Source organism: Sus scrofa, chromosome 16, assembly GCF_054392235.1.
Source record: "Sus scrofa isolate SSC_HxYL_T2T_F1_AM1 chromosome 16, Sscrofa_HxYL_maternal_Yorkshire_Landrace_v2.0, whole genome shotgun sequence".
In the NCBI taxonomy this organism is placed as follows: Eukaryota; Metazoa; Chordata; class Mammalia; order Artiodactyla; family Suidae; genus Sus; species Sus scrofa.
The window spans coordinates 70,802,717-70,829,212 of record NC_139398.1 but is presented as its reverse complement, the minus strand read 5'-3'; the positions used below and the strand labels follow the sequence as shown (position 1 = coordinate 70,829,212).

The window sequence follows — 26,496 nt, the reverse complement described above, 5'->3', positions numbered from 1 at the left end:
GTTGTCAGGGTTAAGTGGGAGGAAAGGATAAGCTAATGGAACTCAGAGAATTTTAGGGCACTGAAAATACTCTGAATGACATTATATATATAAATTTTTTTTTTCATATCCTTTGTATTTACTTATTTCATTCATGGATTTTTTTACAAGTATGTAATATTCTGAATTGCAAAATAGGAACACATATTTAATGTAGTATAAATAGTAGACTGCTAGGACTATATAGAATAAGATAGTAACTATTATTAATCCTCAATGTTAATTATAGAATCAACATAAACTAATTTGTGGTGAGTCACCTAAACCCTGGTATCATAAAATGGAAACATACTGTGAAAATTTTGTTAATGTTAATTTTATAATACATACTACCATTCTTTGCAAATTTTAATTTGAGTGCTTTTCTTTTTGTCAACTCTTCCTCACTACTTTGTTTTGCATTGCCAACACTATGCCACACTTTGATGCAGGAAGAGACATTTCTAATATTTCCTAAATATATACATATATATATATTCTTAAATAAATGCTTAAAAATAAAATTGTGCTCTTTTTGTGGTGACACCTTTGCAGTAGTTAAACTGGGCAAACAAAATTTAAGGAGGAAAGAAATATTAGAACTAGGAAATATCATTACACATTCTTTTTAGACAGTGGTGTAACTGGATATTTTCCTTGAAAGAATGGATTTCTTGGTGTGTTTCTATTTCACAAATCAATTAGATATTTGTAAGCTGCAGAATTAGAGTGAGATTTTTTTTTTTCCTTTCCTAATGGTTAAATGAAATTACTTGTGAGCACCTTTGATCTGTTATATGTGGTCAGGGTATTTATAAGCTTATTGGTGTGTGTATATGTATATTACATATCCTTAAGCTATATATCCTATAAATATGTATAAATATCCTTGAGCTTTGTTCAGGACATTGTTAGTTGCAAACAATTGTGTGTGTGTGTGTGTGTGTGTGTGTGTGTGTGTGTATTATTTTTATGGCTGCACCAGTTGGCATATGGAGGTTCCTAGGCTAGGGGTCCAGTCAGAGCTGTGGCCACCAGCCTATGCCAGAGCCATAGCAACACAGGATCCGAGCCGCGTCTGCGACCTACACCACAGCTCAAAGCAACGCCGGATCCTTAACCCACTGAGCAAGGCCAGGGATTGAACCTGCATCCTCATGGATGCTAGTCAGGTTTGCTAACTATGAGCCATGATGGGAGCTCCAGGTTGTTGTATATTTTTAAATCCTATACAAATTCCTATAAATATTCTTCAGCTTTGTTCAGGACGTTGTTAGTTGGAAACAACTTGATCTTTTCACGTCTTGTTTTTTCCTTTGTTAGCTGAGATGAGTTATATTTCTTCTAGGATTAATTTCCTTTCCTACTGAGGTAAAACCCTTCTTAGCATTCTCATCAATGTTCCTTGAATTATGACGTTTTCCACCCTGGCTGACAGAAACAGTCACTATTCTCATCCCTATATGAACACAAGGCATTGTTCCCTTTTAACTTTCACATGTTTCTTTTCCTGGCTGTGGTAGTGTCTTCACAGGCATCAACTAATCACTACTCAGCTGAATACTCAGAGACTCTCTGAAGTTCTCTGCAGTTCTGTCTGCATGCCTCTCCTCTGTAATACTCCGCCCTGCAAACTCTAGTCACCTTGACTTCCCCAGCTTCCAATCCTGTCTCCTGAGCTCAAGGAGACCACCAGGATCTGACTGGATTTCCTCTCCCTGTGATACAGCTTGGTAATATTGTCCAGATGAGGCAGTTTTAGGACTTAACACATATGTTGCCTCTCAGAGATTGCTATCCATTTTTGCGAAGCTGTTTTCCTAAGTGTCTGAATCGTTCACTCTTTTTTTTTTTAATAAATAAAAATCAAATCATAAAATGGGAGTTCCCGTCGTGGCGCAGTGGTTAACGAATCCGACTAGGAACCATGAGGTTGCGGGTTCGGTCCCTGCCCTTGCTCAGTGGGTTAACGATCCGGCGTTGCCCTGAGCTGTGGTGTAGGTTGCAGACGCGGCTCGGATCCCGAGTTGCTGTGGCCCTGGTGTAGGCTGGTGGCTGCACCTCCGATTGGACCCCTAGCCTGGGAACCTCCATATGCCGCAGGAGCGGCCCAAGAAATAGCAAAAAGACAAAAAACAAAACAAAACAAAACAAAACAGCAACATGATTTAAAAAAAAATCATAAAATGTATGAAAATGCTTTGTAAACTACAAAGTTCTATGTAGTCATTACGTTTTTTGCTGCTATATGAGAATCAGTTGAAATTTAGTGAATGCCATAGAATATCTTAAATATTCAAATATTAACATTGTATAATGTATCTAAACAAATATTTTAAAATAAAAAAGCAGTAGTGAATACCCTTATATGATACGGATATGTGGAAAGTCAGGTTAATCTTGATGGTAAGAGAAATTACTTGGTACTGTAGATTATCCGCTACCGCATATCTGAAACCCATTTGGGAAGTTCAGATTACTTAATGTTGCATGTCTTGATCTTTTCATCTCATGACTGTTATCATTAATTTATTATTCACTCATTTATTTTATTCTTAGTCAAATGGAACATCTCTGGATAGCATCTGTTTTTTTTTTTTTTTTTTGTTGTTGTTGTTGTTTTTTTTTTTTTTCCCACCATAAATATATCTCTGCTTAGGAGAGAGGACAAAGTCTTACTTTGGGCTTACTTGAGGGATACAGCTTTTTACATACAGTAAATAACTCTTGGATTTGTTTCTTTTTAGGTTGCAGATATTTGAAGTCTGGGGGTGAGACCTGCAAAAATTTCCCTTAAGGTAGGGACAATCATTTAAAAATGTTTCCTTTGTTCAGAGCTATCTGTACAATGCATAATGAAAGACTTCTAAGAAAGTTGAATGAACGAAAATGTAAATGATAAAGAAAAAAACTCGCCTACCTTGAGACAAGCTTTTCAAAGATGATTACATATATCTCCCCTCCAAATCTTTCTTTGGTGTCATCTTAAATCATAAATTACTAAGATTTTGAATAAGTGAAAGTTTGTTTTTTTCTTCATCTGCTCCATCTTCAGACACTTAATGATTACATGTAATATAGAAGTCAGAAGTTGATATTTTAATGGGAAAGTAATACATATTATATAATGTACTTGCTTAACATTAGATGTTTCATAAGGATATTCCTAACATCCCATGCAGACCATAATAGGAAGCCTAGCAAGCAAAATACAGTTTGAACAGCCTTACACTGCCTATTTTGGAGCACATAATAAGTAAGAAATGTGAGTAGGAAGTGGACTAAATATAAAATACAATAATCTAAATATGAATAGATGAATTGAAATTAAGGGAGAAGATGGTCTCAGACAAACTTTTTTTTTCAATGTTTTATACCATACACAATCCGCTTTCATTCATTTTGGGATAGGTAAGGGCTAATAGGAACATATGGTGAGATGTGCTCACTACGGTGGAACTGAAAGTTGATGTTGAATGAGGATTAATTCAGCCTATCCAAATCATGTGGATTATTTCTATTCAGGAGCAGAACAAATGGTTAATCTCTCTTCATTCAAGCAATTAATCTGTATGGGGGAGTGGACACTTAATTTTTTGACTAGGCTGGCTATTTTTTTTAAAACTGATGAAGATAGTCATAATAAATGATATTAAACATTAAGCTTTAGTATTTTCATAATGGCAAGATGTTTCCTTTTTATATGTGTTTTTATATGTGCCAAATTTAATTCTGAGTCAATTGAGTGAAATAATCTTCCTTTAGAAAGTTGAAAACAAAATTTGAAGAACTCTCAAAGCATTAAACTAAATGTCCAAGGGCTACGATGGGAGATTCCATGAAAAAACAAATTTAAATAGATGCAGATTGTGTTATCTGTGTTGCACACATCCTCTTCTAAACCATGCAGCTCAATACAGCAGGTATTGCCCATCTGTGCAATAATAGGTAAGTTGGAAGGAATTAATAACTTAAATTGTGGCACCTCTATTTAAATTGGGTAACTTTTTTATTTCTTTATAATCCTTTTCAATAAGTTATTAGCTTTTTTAATTTTTTCTTAAGATAGATGGGTTAAAAATATGTGACTTGGAGATGAAGATTTCAATCTAAATTATAATTATTTCCTACATCTGTTCTGATACATTGAGAATGGTTTGTGCTTGTAAATTAGGCGTTAATGAAATAAAAATGCCGTAACCATGTGGAACATCGGAATTGCAATTGACTAAAGAAGATTCTATAAATTCTCCAGGGGTGTTCTATTGCCACAAAAGCTCTTTTGAGCACTCACTATACACAAAATTTTGTCTTTATACACTGAAGTATTAAATTTAAAGTAAAGACCTAAAAATTGCCAAAGGGAAGCATTACCAAGAACTGCCTTTTAAAGACAGGCATTCTACTTTTATTACTTTGTGTTTACTTTGCTTCTGAACTAGTCAGCTGTACATTGTATAGATAGAATAGTGTTTTATCGCCTTCTAATCCACTCCATAGGGACACAGACTGAGAAATGTGGTAGGTGGTTCTTAGAGGATGAGCTGGTAGCAGTGATTGTCAGCCTTGCTTTTCTGTTATTCTTCATGTCCTAGTCATGCTCTCTGGTTCTTATGCAATAAATTCTACTTCTTCTGACTAAAAGATATTGCAGCTGTATTTTTGTTCAGTCATGTGCCTGATTCAATGAAGTTCATATCTGAGATGTTTTTATATCAAAGAGATGAAATGAATAAACCCACAATGACATAATTTCAAAGAAAGTCTTCCAGTACATACAGTTTGGTATTAGTTTTATAAAATTAATGTGAAATATTGGAATGTACAATTTGAAGGAATATGCAGTTACAATACTTTGAAAATTGCAAGTAACTCATAATTTTTACTTATCCCTAAAATTTAAGTCCAGCTTTGCTTTAATTGTAGTCAAAAACATCTAAGAGGTGTTATGTGGAAATATTTTTAATACTCCAGTCTCCTTAATTTAAGGTTGCTGATTAAAAAGAAAAGAATAAATTTGAAAAACTTATAAAATAATTTACATTTACAAGATAATTTATCTTATAAAGGCAATTTGTTTAAAAATTATGGTTGTAGTCACAATTCCAAAATATCATGCTAATATTTATTTAGATGCAACACTAATATTATTTTGGGATATTAGAAATTGGGAATAGTCCTTTTTGAACTTACATCAGTTGGGGGTATGTGCAGCTTTTCAAATAAAAACATTCTGTTTAAGTAGATTAAGTGAAAATCAAATATTTTCAGTGCTGCAGCAGCTAAGAGGAAATTGTTACTAATTCTCATCATGATTTATGAGTTATTTAGTAAGTAGTTTTCTCCAATGGAGTAAAAACTTCTAAGTACATCTTATTTTACCGCTGGGCTAGTAACTCTCCTCTTTGGTCATACTTACTTTTTGTGATTTCATTATTTTTTTCTTGTTTTTAAGAGGTCATCTGTGTTAATGTTTTCAAAAATAAGTCTCTAACTCTGTGATGGATTTTTTAATGTTGCATTTTTCAATTTATGTCCATACTGCCATTGAAAAATGAAAGAAAGTGAAAAGGAAGAGGTATTCAGTGTCATTGATGTGTGGACAGACTACACAAATGAAACAAAGTTAAAGGCAACGCTCAGGGCACTGCTTGCTTATTTGACTTTTTTTTGTTTTGATACATAGACACTCACTTTGATGATCTTTTTAAAATAGTAAAGCTAAATAGTAGGATTTTGAATTATATTTTCCAACATTTAAAGTATTTTTAGAAGTATTAATTTAACAGGGTTTTTGGTTTTCTTACAGCTTATGCAAGGCAAAGACATGCTTTGCCAATAAGATGCATGTAAAAATTAATAACTAGAACAAAGGGTGTTTAATTATAGTCTTCTTCCTTTTAAAAAGTTGCTAACAAAAGTTTTGTATTATAAAATAAAAATCAGCACAAGTACTCATTTTTTGACAACTTTGGATCCTGCCAAGCAGCAGAAATGTATTTATTGGCTTACTTGAAGGCCCTAAATATGTAGCCCAACATTCACATTTTCTTTTACTATAAGGGTGAATACTTATTTTTCTCCTTACATTTATTATTTTCTTTGAGAAGTTAAACCTAAAATTGAGGAGCTATGGTAAAAACAACTTTTCACTTATAAGAAACACTCACTCTAAATCCTAGAAAACTCATTTCATGATTGTTTGATTTGTCAAGCCATTGAAAATAAATTTACTTCATCCCAAAGCATCTATTTTCATCACATTTTCTTAAATATATTAGAGCATGAGAGATAATAGAATTTATAAGTTTTGAAGTGCATTGGTCAATTAATTCCCATTGGCTTTCTTTCCCATTAGTATTTGCTGACCTGACAAGTAAATTATGTTTTGTTACTTTTTTTAACCTGGGCTTTTTTTTTTTTTTCCCAAATATTACACTATGGCTAATAAATAGATTTGACTTTTACATATAAATAAAATCCATTACATTAGTTTATCAAAAAAAATGGCTAAAATGATTTTCCTTTTAAATTGTTTGCTAAAATTATATTTGCACTTAGAATCAATTAATTTGCTCTCAAAATTGAGAATGACCCCAACTGGAAAAATAACTTGAACATTCTGAACAGTATAGTCATATCATTCACATATATGCTTCTCTAAAAGGTAACGTGGCTACAAAAAGAGGTAAAAGAACTTTTGTACAAAGATTTATTCTTTTAGGAGTTCCCATCATGGCTCAGTGGTTAACAAACCCGACTAGTGTCCATGAGGACTCTGCTTCTATTCCTGACCTAGCTCAGTGGTTAAGGATCCAGCATTGCTGTGAGCTGTGGTGTAGGTTTCAGATGTGGCTCAGATCCCACAGTGCTGTGGCTGTGGTGTAGGCCAGCTGCTACAGCTCCGATTTGCCCCTTAGCCCGGAAACCTCTGTATGCCACAGGTGCGGCCCTAAAAAAAAAAAAAAAAAAAAAAAGATTTCCTCCTTTAATTTATGTGTAGTCCGCATCTAGTCACTTATGATGGGGCATGATAATGTGAGAAAAAAGAATGTATACACACATGTGTAACTGGGTCACCATGCTGTACAGTGGAAAATTGACAGAACGCTGTAAACCAGCTATAATGGAAATAAAATAAAAATCATTATATAAAAATTAAAAAAAATTACATGTAGTTACCATAGATGACTTTGCCAACACACTTTCGTTCTTAATTCAAATTAAAAATTCTTATTGTTTAAGACCCTTACTGCATTTTTAAAGTTAGTTTGAATAAAATACAAATTTTGTGAGTCATCTGAAGGTGGCACTTCAAGAGAACCATCTAAGATTTATCTATTCAAGAAAATTTAACAATGCTAATGTAAAGAGAAGGTTACCCTAACAACATCAAAAAAACAAACAAATAAAAAATACTTAAAGCCACTAAAGAAATACCTTATCTGATATGCTGAGTATTCAAAGCATTATTACATGAATGCCATTTAAAAATGTATTTATTAGATTAGAAATTCACTCTGAAATTCTCTCAAAAGACATTTTTAGTTAGTTGTGGTGCAATGACAGAACTGATACTCAATCTTTTTTCACAAGCACACATTATATAGACTGTAATTTAACTTACTGATTCCAAGAAAATCATTCAGTATATTTCGTATTATTTTTGGTTAGTGTAATCAAATTTTTATTGGTATGTAAAATAATTTTATTACATTTTATTGGGCTGTAGTTGACTTACAAAGTTGTCTCAGTTTCAGGTGTATGGTAAAGTAAATCAGATATACATATATCCATTCCTTTTCAGATTCTTCAAATAGATCTTTGAAAAAACGTGTTCCACAATTTTTAGGAGGTGTAATCTTCTCTATGTTTTTTAGTTTTACAGGGGACAAATAATAACTAATAGGCATTAATCAAAACAATAAAGGTTATGACTACTGAAATAGAAATTGGTAAATTCTCATGAGCTATTTATTATAGCATCTATGTATGAAAGAAAAGTTGACAATGAAAAGAATTGAAAGAAAAGGATTTGTTTAGACAACATTACCTTCTAATTTGGCTGACTCAGTTTCTTAGCTTCAAGGATATTTTGTACTCTAGTAACTTATTGTAAACTTATGGACATTTTTCTGTAAATATAACCTAATTTTCTCTTTTTAAAAATGTGCATTAATCACGTTTTGCTTGTTATCTCTTTCATATGGTTAAGAAATCATGCTTATCCCCTCTAGTGGAGAAACTTATGTGGCTTTTTGCTGTTGTTCTAACCTGTTTAAATCAGAATTATAGCATTTTCCTCTTCTATCTTATTGTATTTTTTTCAGTTATTTATCACTACTTTCTCTCTAGGTATTTACTTATTATTTAAATAAGCTTAAGAACACCATATTAAAATCCTAGAAAATTCCAGTGACATCCAAATTACAAACAAGTTATATTCCCACTGAGTATTTGTTAGATTGGTATTTGGACCTTAGAACTCATTGGCTATAAAGCCAGCACTATAAATATGTTATTTACACAGGTTATATTACAGAATGCTTAAGTCATAGTATAATAAAATAGATTCCACATTCAAACTTATATTATTTATTTATTTATTTATTTTTATTTATTTTTTTCCCACAGCAAGAGGATCAAGTTATCCTTACATGTATACCTTTTTATCCCCACCCTTTGTTCTGTTGCAATATGAGTATCTACACATAGTTCTCAATGCTATTCAGCAGGATCTCCTTGTAAATCTATTCTAAGTGGTGTCTGATAACCCCAAGCTCCCAATCCCTCCCACTCCTGCCTCTCCCATCAGGCAGCCACAAGTCTATTTTCCAAGTTCATGATTTTATTTTCTGTGGGATGTTCATTTGTGCTGGATATTAGATTCCAGTTATAAGTGATATCAGATGGTATTTGTCTTTGTCTTTCTGACTCATTTCACTCAGTATGAGATTCTCTAGTTCCATCCATGTTGCTGCAAATGGCATTATGTCATTCTTTTTTATGGCTGAGTAGTATTCCATTGTGTATATATGCCACATCTTCCTAATCCAATCATCTGGTGATGGACATTTGGGTTGTTTCCATGTCCTGGCTATTGTGAATAGGGCTGCAATGAACATGCGGGTGCATGTGTCTCTTTTAAGTAGAGTTTTGTCTGGATATATGCCCAAGAGTGGGATTGTGGGGTCATATGGAAGTTCTATGTATAGATTTCTAAGGTATCTCCAAACTGTTCTCCATAGTGGCTGTACCAGTTTACATTCCCACCAACAGTGCAGGAGGGTTCCCTTTTCTCCACAGCCCCTCCAGCACTTGTTATTTGTGGATTTATTAATGATGGCCATTCTGACTGGTGTGAGGTGATATCTCATGGTAGTTTTGACTTACATTTCTCTTATAGTCAGCGATGTTGAGCATTTTTTCATGTGTTTGCTGGCCATCTGTATATCTTCTTTGGAGAAATGTCTATTCAGGTCTTTTGCCCATTTTTCCATTGGGTGATTGGCTTTTTTGCTGTTGAGTTGTATAAGTTGCTTATATATTCTAGAGATTAAGCCCTTGTCCATTGCATCATTTGAAACAATTTTCTCCCATTCTGTAAGTTGTCTTTTTGTTTTCTTTTGGGTTTCCTTTGCTGTGAAAGTAGATTAACATGTTTTATTTTTCTTGCAAGCACTAAATGAGACATTTAGAGTCATGTTTTAAAAGACGCTGAATATCATATAAGAACTGAAATTCTAGAATTTGCCATTTTTAAAAAATGAGTTAAAATTTTATAAATTTTTAGTGAACTAGGAAAGCGAATATGTACAATTATGATACTTTTCACTTAAAGCTGCTGCTCTATCACTTACCACCCTAGAAGCTTTTCCTGCTTTAGGTCCTCCTAAAGTCACTTGAAAAACAAAATTGTGATTTCAGCCTTCAATTTTTTTCATATTTAAGATTTCTTAACCTATGGGGAAACTTCAACAATGTTCTATAGCTTCTCTTTTAAATGGTAGGTCATTAACAATTTTCAGGAATTCACAATTTTTTTCCGCAGTCATACAGAAGAAGCATGTCTGCAAAGATAGTTATTGTTTTGCTGGAAAGGCTCCAGTAATTTCTCTCAATTTGTTCATTTAATTTATGAAAATAACAGCTTCAGACATAGTGTCCTATGGTGAAATCAAACATCCCCCCCCCCAGTTAAATACACTGGCCAATCTCCAAAGCTATATTTATTAGATTAGCGCTATCCCAAATGATATTTTTTTAAAAAGTGATAGTAATGTCATTCCTATAATAATAAATGTTTATCGAACAAAAGAAGCCATGGAATTGTGCCAACTAATTTTGTCATATTATTTTAATTGTATAATCCACATTTAGTCTTCTCTATTTCTGATAGTAGAACATTCGTTATATGTTGTAGATAAAACATTTTTTCTTCAAACCAAAGTCAAAATAATAGCTCTTTCTTCAATAAAGCCTATCTGGGAAAATTAGTATTCAGGGTTTTTGCTTGTGCATTTGCAGTCAACCCTAAGTTACTTTTTACCTTTATAATATGCCTAATGTATCTAAAATACTTTGGTTGACAATTCCAGGTGATGGGAATTTTAGTACTTGCTATAGCACTTTTCTGCATGTTACGTAGCTGCTATGTACATGCTATTTCTTCCTTTTCTCTTCTAGGCATTAGTTTTCCTTCCTGCTCTTTGAAAATGTTCACAACACTTCACCAAGCTAACAGTTTTCCATGGACATTCTTTGGTTTGTCAATGACCCTCTTCACATGTAGTGTCTATTATTCTTCCTCTTTTTGTTCTTGTGCACTTATTGCATTTTTATTGGATATAGAAATTCTTTTAAAAAGAAGTGATAAAAACAAAACTAAAATAATATGTAATATAAATAAATGCAATCTAAAATATTAATATAAAATTTTAATAAAATAACATGTATATTTTTTGTCTTTTTTTTTTTTTTTTTAGGGCTGCACCTGTGGCATATGGAGGTTCTCAGGCTAGGAGTCAAATCGGAGTTATAGCTGCTGGCCTATACCACAGCAATGCCAGATATGAGCCGCCTATGCCACAGCTCGTGGCAATGCCGGATCCTTAACCCACTGAGAGAGGCCAGGGATCAAACCTGCAAACTCATGGTTCCTAGTCAGATTCATTTCCGCTGCGCCATGACAGGAACTCCAACACTTGTATATTTAATACTTAGATAATATAGAAATAAAAATCGAAGCAAAGTATCTTTAAAATATTTTCATTTATGTGTGTTTCCAAATAAGTTAGTTCATTCTTATAAGTATTTTTTTGATTCTTAAAATCAAGAAACAATTTCAAATATATAATTTATGAAATAATATCTAAGCAACAGGGTATATAACTATAATTTCATATGTGGCATACACAAGCTAGAATATTGATAACAGCCACATATTTTAGAAAGAACTTCTAAAAATCTCTTTATGGTAAAACTCTTACCTATTTCAGGTTTTGAAAATATTACTAAATGATTATAACTAAACATTTATAACTAGACTATAACAGTGTTCATTAACTACAAAGCATGTATGTTACATAAATGACCAAGAAAATAAAGTTCAAGGTTCTTACTGTTTCATAGCCTTTTCTAGTTTCTTTTCTACTTTCCATCAAAATTTTGGAATAACCTAGTCCTTATTTCTGGGGCCTTTGTTTTGTTGTGTGTTCTTCAGCCAAACTCTCTTCCTAATCTCACCTGATTCCATGGCTTCTAAGTACAGTCTGTTGGTTATCTTGTCAGACCTGACCTATCCAATAAGTTTAGGACTGTGTGTCTGACTCAACATCTCTACTGGGATGTCATTTTCATTAGTGTGTCCTATAAGGTGTTTTAGGGGTTTTTTTGCATTTTTGTTGTTGTTGTTGTTTATTTTAAGAATAGAGCTATTCATTTTGATCCATTTCCATGGCTTTCATCCTGGTCCAAGTGAGAACCCCTTTCTTCTGGGTGTAACCCTTTAAGTGACCTGCTTACTTCTGCTTGGGCCCATTTATACCTTTGCATTTGCTCTTTTCTTTATAAAGTTCCTACCTGGCTCTGACCTTGAATTTCACCCTTTATTGGGATTGTGAATGGAAAATCAAATTAGAATGGAGCTGGTATTGCTGAGAGAGCTCTCTACAGTGGAGGTGGGAGGCCACTGAGGAAGTGTGACTTATGCATATCTCAACCCAGATGGATTCTGAACTTTGACCACTTAGTGTCTTAGTGCAAGCATCCAGAACATCTGCCTAATGTTCTAGAAACTCAAATACTTATTGGGCACTTATCCTAAAATAACCTGTGACTGCCTATCCCTTAAGGACAAATATTTAATTTCTGTGTCAGAGTCAGTCATAATTCTTGCCAGAAAATTTTAACAACCTTGTGGCTTTTGCCTTTATAAGCCCCTTTTTCTCTTATTCTAAAGAGTTTTCCAGTTTTACTCAAATCTATGTCTCCTGAATTATATTCCTAAGACCTCAAATAAATTATTTTTTTATTTGCAGTCTTCTGCATTTCTTGATCAACAGGATGAGGGAAGAAACAGCTGAGATAAAATGTGGGAAGCCACTTTTTAAACAATAACATTCTTTCTAAATTTTAGTTTTATTTTTCTTAACATAACCTTTTATATACATCCTGTGTGGTCTGTGGATAAACTCATACCTCTCCCCAGATCTGTACTTTCTGTGATACTCCTTATCAGTGATGATTATATTATCTACCCAGCTGTCAAGGAAGAAATCTTTGAAACTGTCTTTGATACCTTATCCAGACTCATCCTTCATTATAAATCAGTCACCAGATCCTAAAATGAACACCCTTGATATATTTCAAGCCAGTCATTTCAGCTGACAACTTGCTAGTCCAAAATAATAACATCTTTCAATAGACCAAAAACTGAATTGACTTTACCAAATACACCATTCTTCCTACCACCTGCCAAATCTGTGGTCCAAATAGCTACAATCTTTACAAAATCTAAATTAGATGAGGTTACCCCCCTGTTTAAATCATTTAGTAGTTACTTTTAATCTTTAATGTACACTGAAATCACTTGGAAAGATGAGTAAAGTGATTTTTTAATTAGTAATTATTGGGTGGAGTCTGAGATTCTGTATTTCTACTAAGTCCCCAGTTGAAGCCACTGCTCCATGTATGCACAATCCATGTGCATCCATAAACAGTGAGGTTTAGATGACACCAGCTATACAAGGGATGAAAACTAAACCCTGTCAGTGGTCTGTAGATCCACATATGTTTAATCTCCTCCTTGCCTTCTTTAATAGCATCACATCATTTCTTGCTACTTTCTTCCTCAATCCCTACCTTCTGGGGGTTCATTCAGTTCCTGAAAGGCATGGAACTAACTTTTGCCTAAAGTTATTTGTATAAACTCTTCCATCTGTTTTGAATACTACAACTCCTACCCAGTACTCGCCCTTTTCCAGGCAATTCTTAGTTATTTTAGATGTGTCAGTTTAAATCTTACTACCTCAAGGAAGTTTTACTGGACTCTAAATGTGCTTCAGTTTTTCTTCTTTTTTTATTACATCTATATTTCCCTGTCATTGCACATAGCATAGATGTGCTTAAATAATCAATTAGATCATCACTGTTTAAAAATATACCACCCCCCACAGATGTAAATTCATTGAAAGTAGTTTCTTTCTTTCTTTCTTTTTCTTTCTTTCTTTCTTTCTTTCTTTCTTTCTTTCTTTCTTTCTTTCTTTCTTTCTTTCTTTCTTGTTTTATCTTTTTTAAAAAATTTTTTACAGCCACACCCACAGTATGCAGAAGGTAGTTTCTGTTCTCTGGTTCAAGGATATATCCCCATGTAGGTAACACAGTAAGTGCAATATTTCTTATATCCAACCACATAGTTGATGTTCTACAAATATTTGTTCATTCTGATTATTTATGAAGATTATCTGTCCTGTTTTTGGTAGGAGGGCAGGTTTCACCTGATTTAGAACTTATGAGCCTGCCAAAGGTCCAAACAGAGATGCTAATTGTTTTAGCAGCTGTAGGATGAAGAAAGCAAAGAACTCCATGATAGTCCTACCCAGTAATGGAAAATACAGTGACAGATGGGAGAGAGATCAGCTCACTCCTGTGGAAATGAACACTGGTCTAGTAACAGTCTAGTTACTAAAAGTAATGTGATGAGCAGGGCTAGGGAAGCTAGAGTTAAAAATGAAGAGAAGAGCATGTGGTAAGAATGGTATCCAGCTGTGTTTCAATAGAGTAGAATCAAGTTATTATAGTTCAGAAAAGAAAATTTTCATAGTTCGGAGGACCAAAATGCAGAGTGAAAGCCTCAATTACACTTGGACTGAAGGAGTGAGGAAGAGAGGCTACTGGAGTTTGAGTCCAGAGTTAAACCAGGAGAGAACTTGCTGAATGCCAAATGAAGAAGTGAGGACAGGATAATTAATAGATTTGAGATAGGATAGTTGTGAAAACTGAAGATGCAAGGTTAGATTGGGGATTGAGGTTCACAAGACCAGGCATCAGAGATAAAGTCCAAGCATACTGTGGGACTGCAGTTGATTGTTTAATAACCACAATGCATCTCCTTGTCAACCTACCTTTACCTCACTTGTGATCTTTCTCATGGAGGGCAGTGTCATGTGCACAAGAGAAGCTAAAGTGGGGAAATCTGCTATAGGCTCAGAGCACTAACACCCAGATGTTCAGAAGCAGAGATGGATATTTTAATTAATTAATTAATTTTAATGATCACACCTGTGGCACCTGGAGATTCTTGGGCCAGGGACTGAATCTGAGCTGCAGCTCTGGCTATGCCAGGCCACTGCACTGGGCCAGGGAATGAACCTATGCCTCCATAGTGACCTGAGCCACTGAGTCAGATTCGTAACCCACTGAACCACAGCAGGAACTCTGAGATGGATATTATTTTGAGGACTCTACTTGCTCCAGCTAACCCATTTTTCTTCTATATTAATCTCAAAGGAGAACATTGCATGGTATACTGAGATATGCTAATAGTGTAATAAATCCTTGGAAAATGTTTGAATTAAGTTTGTTTCTGAAAACTGCGTTTGCCTTTTGGTAAATGTTGAGCCAATAGACGTAACCAAGCCAAAGATTGGGAGGATTGGAGTTACCTGGTAGTGCTGTGGGTTAAGAATCTGGCTTTGAAACTGCTGCGGCTTGGGTCTCTGCTGTGGCACAGGTTCAGTTCTTGGTCTAGGAACTTCCACAAGCTGTAGATGTGGCCAAAAGAGGAAGTAAAACAAAAAAGATTCAAGAAGGAAAGATTTATTACTTGCAGCAAGTAAGGAGAATACTAGGGATCTTTCCCAAAGCTGCATCTCCCATAACAGCAAAGTTAGGGAAGTTTTACGCTAAAGTACATACATATTCATAAGGGGGCTTGAATAAAGTAGATTTCAGCATAGAATTGGGGAAAAGGTCAACAGAGTCCAAGGCTTAGTTGATTGCAATAAGGAGGGCCAATATCAGCATTCTGTCCAACTGGGTGGGGGCCTTTGTTCCTGCAGAACTCAAAGATGTATACTATGTATATCCCTTGAGGAACCAGGACCCTGCCCCCAAGGATGCACTATTGTTTCTTGACTGTTCTTCCCTAGTTTCTGCATTCCTTTCCTTAAGATTATTAATTACTGAGACTTGTTCTAGAGGTAGTGTGGCGGCCAGGCTTAGATCACAAAATGGCTTAGGCCAAAATGGGTTCTTATGCCAAGAAAGCCATTCCTGGTTCTCTTTCTCTGGGGACCTGCTAACTATGTACTTACAGGTTGGCCGTGGGGATCCTTCTTTTTTGCTTTCTGTATTTATTATTTACTTTCCAATAATTTCCTTTCCAAGTCTATTGGATGTCTCTGGCTTTCCTAAACCAGTGCTTTTCAAAAATAAGCATGAACCAGAATCACCTTGAAGCCCTATTAAACTGAGTTTTCTGCTTCCCAATCTCCAACTCAGAATTCCTGATTTAATAGGAAGGGATGGAGCCCAATAATGTACATTTCTAACAAGTTCCCAGTGGTTGCTGACATTGCTGGTCCAGAGCCACATTTTGAGAACAATTGCCTTAAACCTTCTGCAGTGCTACTTTATTGAAATTTCTCATTTCCTGAAGCAAGAAGTTTACTAACTAAAATCACATGGACTAAAACCCAAACTATTATGGGGTATTTAAAGTTAGTAAAATTTAGTCATTTGGTGAAATGATGTATACAAACATGTGAATGATTAATATTCATAACAGATTCTGAGCCTTCATTAGATTTTTGTTAATCAAGATGGGTCTCTAATGAGAAGAACCTCAGGCAGTGTGACCAAATGGAAGGGAAAGTTTCCAAATTGTGAAGAAGAACTTTCCTGAGCAGACTGTTGATATATTGGGTACAACATAATTGATTCTTCTGCTATGGGTTCCTTCCTTTACTTCAAAGTTCACATACAAATTTAAGTTTTTTGTTTACTTGTTTTTTTTTTTTTTTTTAACTTTACCATTTCATTTCCAGAAATCCCAGTATAGATGGTGGTGTTGCTGAAACTCAGCTTCTGTTTACCAGTGCAAAACTTTGTCTCCAAAGTTTTGCAGGAAGTTGAAAAAAAAAAAAAGCTTTTAGTGCTTTATCAGGCAAAGGAAGCCACAGCAGGCTAATGCTCTAAAGACTGGGCCCTCCTTTGGGAGAGAGTAGAATGTGGTTTTATAGTTTTGAAGTAGAAAATAGGGCCGCAGATGAAGATCAGAGAAGATGCAAGCTGGCATTCTTCTTCAAAGCTGGTGGCCCAAGGACTGCTTTTGGTGGTCATCCTTCTTTATGGAATGCTTAACCAAGTAGTTAACATCTTTCATTTGTTGGGGGTTTTAGTTCTGCAGAAGAATTCAAAGATACAGTATGTTTATTCCTTGAGGTGGAACCAATATCCTGCCCCAAGTCTGTACCATTCTTTCTTGACTGTTCCGCCCTTGTCTCTGCATCCCCCTCCTTTTCCTGATTATCAACTATTTGAATCTACCCTTTGGAACTCTGGAAAGATCATGGAGACTGAAGTTTATTCCCTAAAGGGAAGAGCTGGGGGACATAGAAAGGCTTTTGTGTCCAGGAGTCCCACAGGGCCCTCCTCAGTTTCACTGGGGTAATGGGAATTATGTTTCTAAAGGAGAGGAAAGTGGGGTGACATGCAAAAGAGTCTTTTATAAGTGGGAAATTACCTGTTCTGTGTATTTTGGTCACCACCAAAAATATGTCAGTGTCAGTTAAGATTCATATGTCTTTAAATATTTCCCCAATTTTGAACATATTACTTTGTTTGAAAGTGACTGTGAAGGAACCATTTATTTTTGTCAAGGAACATTGTTCAGCATGGCACTTGTTTAAGAAGTAAATTAGACTCTAGAGTACTGCAAAATTACTTGTTACATCACATGTCATTTCAATGAAAATGTAAGAGAATACTCCCATTTGCAGGGGTTATATTTTTAGTGTTGTCCTGTGAGGTGATTTTTAACTTAATAGTAGAAGTGTTAATTGCTATCCTAACCTCAGAGGTGAAATCTTAATCTCAGATTCGGTGGCTTGATTTTGCATCTTTATCTAGACTTTAAGCCAAATAACCTAAAGCTGAAAATGACAACAAACTATTATTTTTCATTTTAGTCTAAATCAGGGAGACAACATAACATCCATTGAGAGGATATCTAGAACCACTCTCAGAAGCTATCAATCCTATGTACTCATTGACTTTTTAAAAGATGCTTTGTATTTTTAAGAGAGTAATTGTGTTTTAAGAATTCAGAGCTTATCAGTTTTCTTATTCATAAGGCATTTCTACATACTTAAAATACAGTACAACAAGCAATGGTTTTTTTTTTTCACTTTTTTCTTTATCTAGTTTTTTTTTTAATCTGCCAGATTTGTTTTATGTTTCCCTTCCCTTTAATCATAGATAGAGAAGAGATTCTGTGTGTCACTTCCTAATTCTTTAGCTGAGATATCTTCAACCATATTACAATGGACAGGGTAATTTCTTACATTTCACCAGCTTAATAGCCTGACCACAGTTAGCATTTGGAAAATAGAAAGGATATTCAAATTACTGCCATAAGTTCAAATTATATCTCCTCTTGTATAGCACCTTTGAGAATATTTTGTTGAGGGAAAAATTTTCCTTCTCCCCTTCTAGGTTCTTTGAATGGCCTAATAATTAAATTGACATTGGACAGATTAGCAGGAAGAAAGACAAACATAAGTTTCAGGGCATGTACACATGGGAGAAACCCAAGAAACTAACTCACTAAAATAGTCAAAGCCTGTACCTAAATATGGGTACAGATAAAATTTTTTTATTTGTTTTTTAAAAGATGTTGTAGTGGGGGAAAACACAACAATCAAGAGTAAGGTTGTTATGCAGATTTTAAATTTACCAGTTGATGCCAGAAAGATGTTACCAGAATCCAGGTTCTTGTTCACACAGCTGAAGAATGAACTTCACAAACACACCCAGGCAGCAAGCAAGCAAAGTCTTTATTATAGGAAAACAAATAGCTCCCAGGGCTGCGGGAAGGAGGGAGAAGAGCCCCCTTTTCTATTGTCTTATAGGGGTTTTTATCCCTTAAAGATGGGGGGTACCAGCGTGGGGTCCAGAAAGATGTGGTTTTCTCCTGTTGGCCTTGCTCAATTACCTATCTCAGTCCTTGTCCAGTAGGGATCTTAGGGATGGAAATGTCCTGAAAGTCTCATGGTTTCTTTGCCCTTTTCCTCCCATAGACTGAGTCACAGGGGATTAGGGATTCATGTCCATTTGGGCATTAGTACACTCCCTATAGCAAACAAGGCCTGTGGGGATGTTAATCCCTGGAACCCTTAAGCCACAAATGTTAATCAATAGCCATATCAAAGACTGCATTGAAGCCCCTGCTCCTACATTGACTACCTGAGTTATTATTCTGCCTCACAGTGATACCAGTCATCCCCATTTTATACAGACACCCTTACAAAAGGAGATTTCCCATGCAAATGTAAATGTCTTTTATAAAGAGTAAATTCTACTTGGCTTTCAGAGCTTCTCCTGTGGCTATAGTTTCTTAAAAATAGCCAGCCTAAAATAAATTTTCTGCCAAAGAGAATTGTTTTGGAGTGGCAAATCCCAGTCTCCTACAATTTCCTGAAACATATTAGAAATGAGCTTTTCAATTTAGGGCTCATTGTCATTTAGTATTATCTTGATTCATAAGAACAAAAATAGGATAATTGTATCTTTTATTCTATTTCAAATTTAGAATTTAATTATTATGATAATGGATTTCCTTGGCAGTTTGGCTTTGCTCATCATCAAATTGGGTCCTAATGCACAAGGCTTCTTTGTGTTGTTCTAACAGTTTATTCTGTTACCTTAAAAAATTGGACTTAGCAAAATTGATAGAATTACCTTTAAAATACTGTAATAGACTCATCAAGAATATGTAGTAATAAATATGCTTGAGCCAGCACACAAGAAGCTTACAGTCTTGGTATGCTGCATTGTAATAGAGACCTTTCAGATGCCAGAATTTAGTTTATTTTGTTACTGAACTCAAGTTCACCTGCTCACTACTCAAAAGCTAATAATTTGAGAGGCAAGTGTCAGTAGAAAGGAAAGGTGCTTTAATCAGAAAAGCTGACAAACTGGGGAGAAGGTGGACTAATGTCCAGAGACCAACTGGGAAGATTCTGCTGAGCCCATGACAATTTTTAAGGGGAAAGCAGGGGACAATCTCAGTGAATCATTAAGGCAGGAGGTTGGGTTTTATAGCATTCCCCGTTGTGTGCACCCTGGCTGAATCTCTGCAGAGGTTATCTTGCTTGAGTGATTTGCCTGCAGGATTGTTAAGGGGGCTATTGAGGGTAAAGAACTAGTCATGTTTGTGTCTGTTTAATTCTTCAATCTTCTTTCTGTCTAGGAAAAGAATCAATAGGTTAGACAAGGCATGGTGTGCATTCAGGAGAGCATAGGTCAGGAATTAGGTTAACTTGCCTCATGATCTCATTCCTATAATTAGGTTCTTTTCACATTACAGGGGAACAGAAATGGGCAAACAGGAAAGGGGCAAAAAGAGCTGCTTTCAGTTTAAAACCGGGCATAGAAAATTTTGCATCCCCATGTTTAAAAAATAAGAACCTCTTTCTCTACTTTTTGCCCACCTCCACCCCATTTACTTTTCCAAAATAACTCTTAGGCCATGCTACAACTATTCCAAGTAGCCCACCCCCACCCCCACCCCCAGCTACTCCAGTTTACCCTGTTTCTCTTCCTACCACTCCAGCTACTTTGCCAGGCCCAGCTTCTCTAACCAGCTATTCTATATGTCCAAGCAAATCGGACTACCCCAAGGTCCCTCCAGCTGGCTTAGCTATTTCAATCAGCTCAGATACTAGGATTAACTAAGTTTATCCTTCAAGTTACTTTCTTATTTATGTGTTTGAGCTCACCTTATTCAGGTCCCTAACTAAATTCTTTCTCTTCTTTCAGAATTGTGGTGTTCAAATACACAAATATTAAAGATTACCGTGGAAACCTATTTCCACATGTATCTGCCAAATTTAAAAAAAAAGAAGTGTGAGTGAAAACAAACAAAAGCTTCTCTCTGTCCTTCTATATTATTCTGACTGGTTTAATGATTAAATTAACAAGAGAAACATTTACAGGAGAAAAAAAAAATTTAGTAACACTTACACATGATAGGGACCAAGGGAACAGTTACTTTTCAAAATGGCTAAAACTCTCTCCTTAAATACTATCTTCAGCTTAAAACAAAAGAGGATGTTGGAGAGAGACAGAGGTTTGAACTTCAAAAGGGAGAAAGGTGATTGCCATGGATGGGGGGAGAAAGCAAATATTTGGTAAACAGTTATTTGCTGGGCAATGCAGAGACAGTGTGATACAGAATGAACTCTGCCAAGTGTTCCTCATCACACCTGGTCCATGATCTCTGGAGAAATCTCTGGTAATAGTGCTCTTCTTGGAGTTCCCGTCATGGCGCAGTGGTTAATGAATCCGACTAGGAACCATGAGGTTGCGGGTTCGATCCCTGCCCTTGCTCAGTGGGTCAAGGTTTTGGCATTGGCATTGTGGTATAGGTCGCAGACGCCCGCTCGGATCCTGTGTTGCTGTGGCTCTGGCGTAGGCTGGCAGCTACAGCTCCAATTCGACCCCTAGCCTGGGAAGCTCCATATGCCGCGAGAGCGGCCCAAGAAATGGCAAAAAGACAGAAAAAAAAAAAAAAAAAAACAGTGCTCTTCCTGAACCATTATCTAAATCATTTGGGCGCCGAAGTGGGAGTAGCAGTAAAACTTCTTGCATCTTGTGTTCCTTAAAAATAATCAGCCTAAAATAATCATGTGTTTGGCAACATGTGTCTTGCCAAAAAGACACATGTTGGGGTGGTAATGTTTGCTTCTCTAAAAAATTATAAATTGATAACACTCTGATCTGGAATCTTACCCTCTTCACTTTTGATTTGCCTCAAAAGTTAGCACCTGGGGCAGAAACAGAACACAATTGGACCATCCGTGAGCTGGGACAGAGACTTGCAGACTGTGGGTTATGGTTCAAATTTAGTCCATTGCCTGTTTGTGTATAGTCCTTGAGCTAAGGATAGTTTTTAACATTTTTAAATTGTTGGAAATAATCAAAGGAAGAATATTTTTAACATATGAAAGGTATATTAAAACAGTGTGGGTGAAGATATATCAAAATACGGTCAGACACGTTTGTTTATGTGACTTACAACATTGGTGCTGAATAGTTCTAACAGCTACCCTGTTATCCACAAAGCCTAAAGCATTTACTATCCATCCCATTACGGAAAAGTGTTTGCCAATTAATAATGTGGAATATGGGCTACCACAGTTGTTAACTACTAGAAATAATTTTGCACTTTGCGAAACCTAGTATTTACAACTATATTCAGTCTCAAATAACTAAAAAAAAAAATTAAGATAGAAATTGTATATTGTAGTACATGTAAATATTAAGCTATCAAAGGCTTAAGAAATATCTATGGTGGAAAAAAAGCTTTAAGTTAAGAAAACTATATATACAGAGTTTTTAATGCAGAGGGGAAAATGCTAATACTTAATTTTATCAGCAGAGTACCTCAGTCATTTCACTGAACATCTGTATTTTGAAGGTACATCATTTCAGAAATTCTGAACCTGAGGTTCTTGGTATTGACCCTCAACCAGTTTCCTCACCTTGGTCCAATACGGCCAAGAAAAGATCCCCAACTCATTTTACCTACTGACTCCACCTTACTTAAACCTCATGGAATAATTATGGTATCTGTTAATCCACATCCTCTTTGAATCAGTGCATGGTTTGTTTTATGAGAGAAATATGACCAAAATGAAATACATGTTAGAAATTAATTTATTTACTGATCTAAGGAAAAACTCCATTGAGATAATATTTGAGATGATCTTTGAAGAAGGGAAGGTTTTTGATAGGTGGAAGTGAGAATTGGAGTAATGTTTTAGATAAAAGGTATAACAGAAACCTGCTGATGGGAAGGTATGGGATGCATTTAAAAAATAAGTATTTCCAAGTGTTTAAAACAAATGATACATATGTGATTATTACTTAGAAAATATAGGTTGAAATTATAATATGGATGATCTTGAATATAAAAATAGTTTGGTTAAGCATGAAGAACCAATCAAATTTTTATGAAGTAGAGGGATATGATCAGACCTATGCTTCAGAATTGAAAATATCTAAAGTGTTATGAGCATAACCAGGGTTTAAGAACCACAACCCATTAGGATATTAAAGAATATATATAAGAAATGCTTGTGTTTGTTTTTAATCTACAATATTCAAATAATGAGCTTGGTAATACCTAATATATCAGTGATCTGGCACTGATATTAGGTCTGTGTGTCATGTGGTCCCATGTAACACTTGGTAAGTAAATCATCCTTAGGGAAGAATGGAGTTTTCAAACTAATGGGGCTGGCAGTGCACTCCTCATTCCTTCTAGATTTCAATTCACTGTTACTTACTGACATTTACATCAGACTAGTGGATTTATGGATTATAGTCTCCAGTTTAACTAAGCTTAACTTTGCAAAATGAATGAATATTTTACAAAAATGTTGAAGATCATTCTAATCATGCAAGCACAGCAATCAAAAAGAAATGGCCCTAATACCACAAGTTTAATTATAAACTATTGGTCACCAATATAATGAGGTCAAACAATTGTGATCTAAACTGTCTGGAAGTTGGCAAAAAATAAATTATTAGGAAGATAATCTGGTGTATACATAATAACGCACTATCATTAATGGTATAAATAAGTAACCATGCTTAGAGGCATTTAAAACTATTATTTTATCTCACCCTTTAAACATAGCTATTATATCATCTCACCATGTGAAAAATTTATTAGGACAGTAGTTCAAGACACAATGCTCTAAATAAATACTGTTATATATATTAAGGGCTGTCCTTACACACATTTTACTGGTAGGTGTGAGTAATGAAAATCCTTTTAAATGTTATAAAATAGATACGATGTATCTTCAAACAGTGATCTAAAATGAAGAGAACATTTTGTAGTTTCACTTTTCCTGGTATGACCTGGGATTGTGGCACTTATGAAAGGAAAGGAAATGAAATTTGCTGGAGATATTATGGGATGACAGAAATGAGATGGAGATCAGAGAGCACAATGATGCTTAAAGCATGAGTGTATGATGCCTTGATATGATTATAATGATATCAAGTAGGGAAAAGAAGCTGAATTTAGGACCACAGTGAAGTTAGTTGTTGTCTTTATTTTTAACAGAGAATTATTCGGGAATTGGTCTCCTTTTCATTAATGAATTTTTTGGATAGGATCTGACAATCTAAGTGATCCCTGCAAATTGAAAAGCTAAGAGAAGAATTTAATTGACCTATATTTTCAGTAAGGATCTCCACATGAAGTAGAGACAGAGCAGATGTTTTCAGTTTTAAGTTGTGTGTGTCTTTTATTTCTTACTTGTCATGCTGTAGTAAGCACTGTTTTAACAAATGTTTAATTTTGAGAAACATGATACACAGTTTTGGATTTGTCACTTCATGTTACTTCATATTACAAGACTTCCACTCTGAACTGAATTTTGAAAGCTTGCAAGTTCTGAAAGTTAGAAAAGTTCTAAAAGTAATTTTTCCACTTACTCATGTGTTTTTTAATTAATATGCAGCTGACTTGATGGCTCGATGTTACATAAATGGAATAGTTTAAGGCTTAAACACAGGCTTGACTCTAAACTTTGACTTCTTTATGTTAGTTGTGTGTGCCTTGCATGTTTGGGTTGATGCTGCATATTTAAACAAATAAATCGTTTTCCCGTACAACGGTATGAACTCTGGTACAGAACTTGAGTGTAAAAGTTTGATTTCAAAAATATATGAACAGAAGTTCCCGTTGTGGCTCAGCGATTAATCAACCTGACTAGTATCCATGAGGATGTGAGTGCAATCCCTGGCCTCACTCACTGAGTTAAAGATTTGGCATTTCTCTGAGCTGTGGTGTACGTTGCAGACGGAGCTTGGATCCTGTGTTGTTGTGGCTGTGGCCTAGGCTGGCAGCTGCAGCTCCGATTTGACCCCTAGGCTGGGAACCTCCATATGCCATGGTCCGGCCCTAAAAATACAAAAAAAAAAAAAAAAAAAAGTTTGAACAAGGTGGAGAAGTGCCTTTATCAACAAGAAAGAAGTGATAATTTTGTGACAGTGATGCAGAGTATCAGTGTTTTTTTTTTTTTTATGCCATTGATTGAAATCACTGGACACACTGACCTTTCAGTTCTTTTCCACAGAGTCTATGAATACAGCAATTGATGTTGATCTCCTCTTCCCTCCACTTGCAAAGAAGCTTAGAATCAAATTCTAAGCTTTCTTAACTAGAAAGTATCGGTGGTGTGTGTACTTTCTGAATATATTTTCTATATTTAATATTGTAAGCCATCTAAACCCAATTGTTCTAGTGTTTTTATATAAATATACAAATTTGTTAATACATTCAAATATAAACAAAATACATAAATGATTCCTAGGATATATTTTGCATATTATTTAATTCTCTCAATTATACTGTGACAAATACTGACCCTTTATAGCAAGTACACAAACAACAGGTATAATAAAAATTTTAAAAATAAAAAAATTATGAAAGTATACTTTCAAATTTTAAAACAATAAAAGGCATTTCCCCCTTATTGTAAGGCATGTAATTTTATAAAATTTTTCAAAATGGTCATAGAAAATGGGGAGCCAGCTTGGTCCATGGTATGTTGATGTATTCCTTTCTGTTCATTTGTTTGGGTACATGTGCATGTGTGTGTATGTGAGGACTTAAAGATACCTTCAATTCTGAGGGCACTATTCTTCCAGATGTTTAAGATATTCTTACTGAACTTTCATAGCTTTTTTTTTTCCACCCACACCTAATTCTTTAGCACTTTTGAAAAGAAACTTACATTATTAAGTTTTTCCAAAGTGGTTTTAGTTTCAAAATAAAAAAATTATATTTGCATTCGTGTTTCATTATTTTAAATAATCTTGAATTGAAATTTATAATTACAGTAACAAATTTGCAAGATATTTTTGAAGAAATTTGGAATTGAATCTTGATAAAAAATCACCTCAACCAGTGGTGGAAGCAGATGTAAATTAGATTATTAGAGAAAAGCCTTGAGGCTGTGATGATTGAGCTACTATACAGCATCAGTAGGTGACTTTTCAGTGTATTTTACATTTTATTTAGATAGAGTAATTTTACAATAAAATGCTAAGATCTACTGTATGTCAAATTTCACATTTATTGAGATATTTGCCCTACAGTTTACTTCATTTGACTTACAAATAGAACATGAAAAATGTCATCGATCAGGTGCAAGATGTGAAAAATAGGAAGATGAAAAAGGTTATTGAGTTAATTTACATTTGGAGGAAAGAAGACCCCCCTCTTCTATCAACAGCTGTGTTTAAAAACATTTACTTAATAATTTTTTCTCACATCCTCTGTCATGTTCCATCACAAGTGACTACATATACTTCCCTGGGCTATACAGCCGGATCTCATTGCTTATCCACTCCAAATGCAATAGTTTGCATTTTCTATCTCCAAACTCCTAGTCTATCCCACTCGCCCTCCGCCCCACCCAGCCACCACTATAAAACTCCTAGAGGAAAGCATAGGTAAAACACTCTTTGACATATATCACAGCAACATCTTTTTTGATCTGCCATCTAGAATAAAGACAATACAGACATAAATAAAACAATGGGATCTAATTAACTCAAAAGCTTGTGCACAGCAAAGGAAACCATTAAAAAAATGAAAAGACAACCAACAGAATGGGAGAAAATTTTTGCAACGAATCAACTGACAAAGCTTTAATCTCCAAAATGTACAAA

The 26,496-nt window shown here is 34.9% G+C and overlaps 1 protein-coding gene across 2 annotated transcripts in view; it reads left to right on the top strand.

Annotated features, from left to right (window-relative positions):
* LOC146395649 (uncharacterized) overlaps nt 1-26,496 on the top strand; it is a 2,307,895-nt gene that overhangs the window by 698,420 nt on the left and 1,582,979 nt on the right. For both annotated transcript variants that reach the window (XR_014830901.1, XM_085001861.1), the window contains one exon: nt 2,766-2,816. The gene's annotated coding sequence lies outside the window, so the exon portion shown is untranslated. The remainder of the gene's footprint in view (nt 1-2,765; nt 2,817-26,496) is intronic.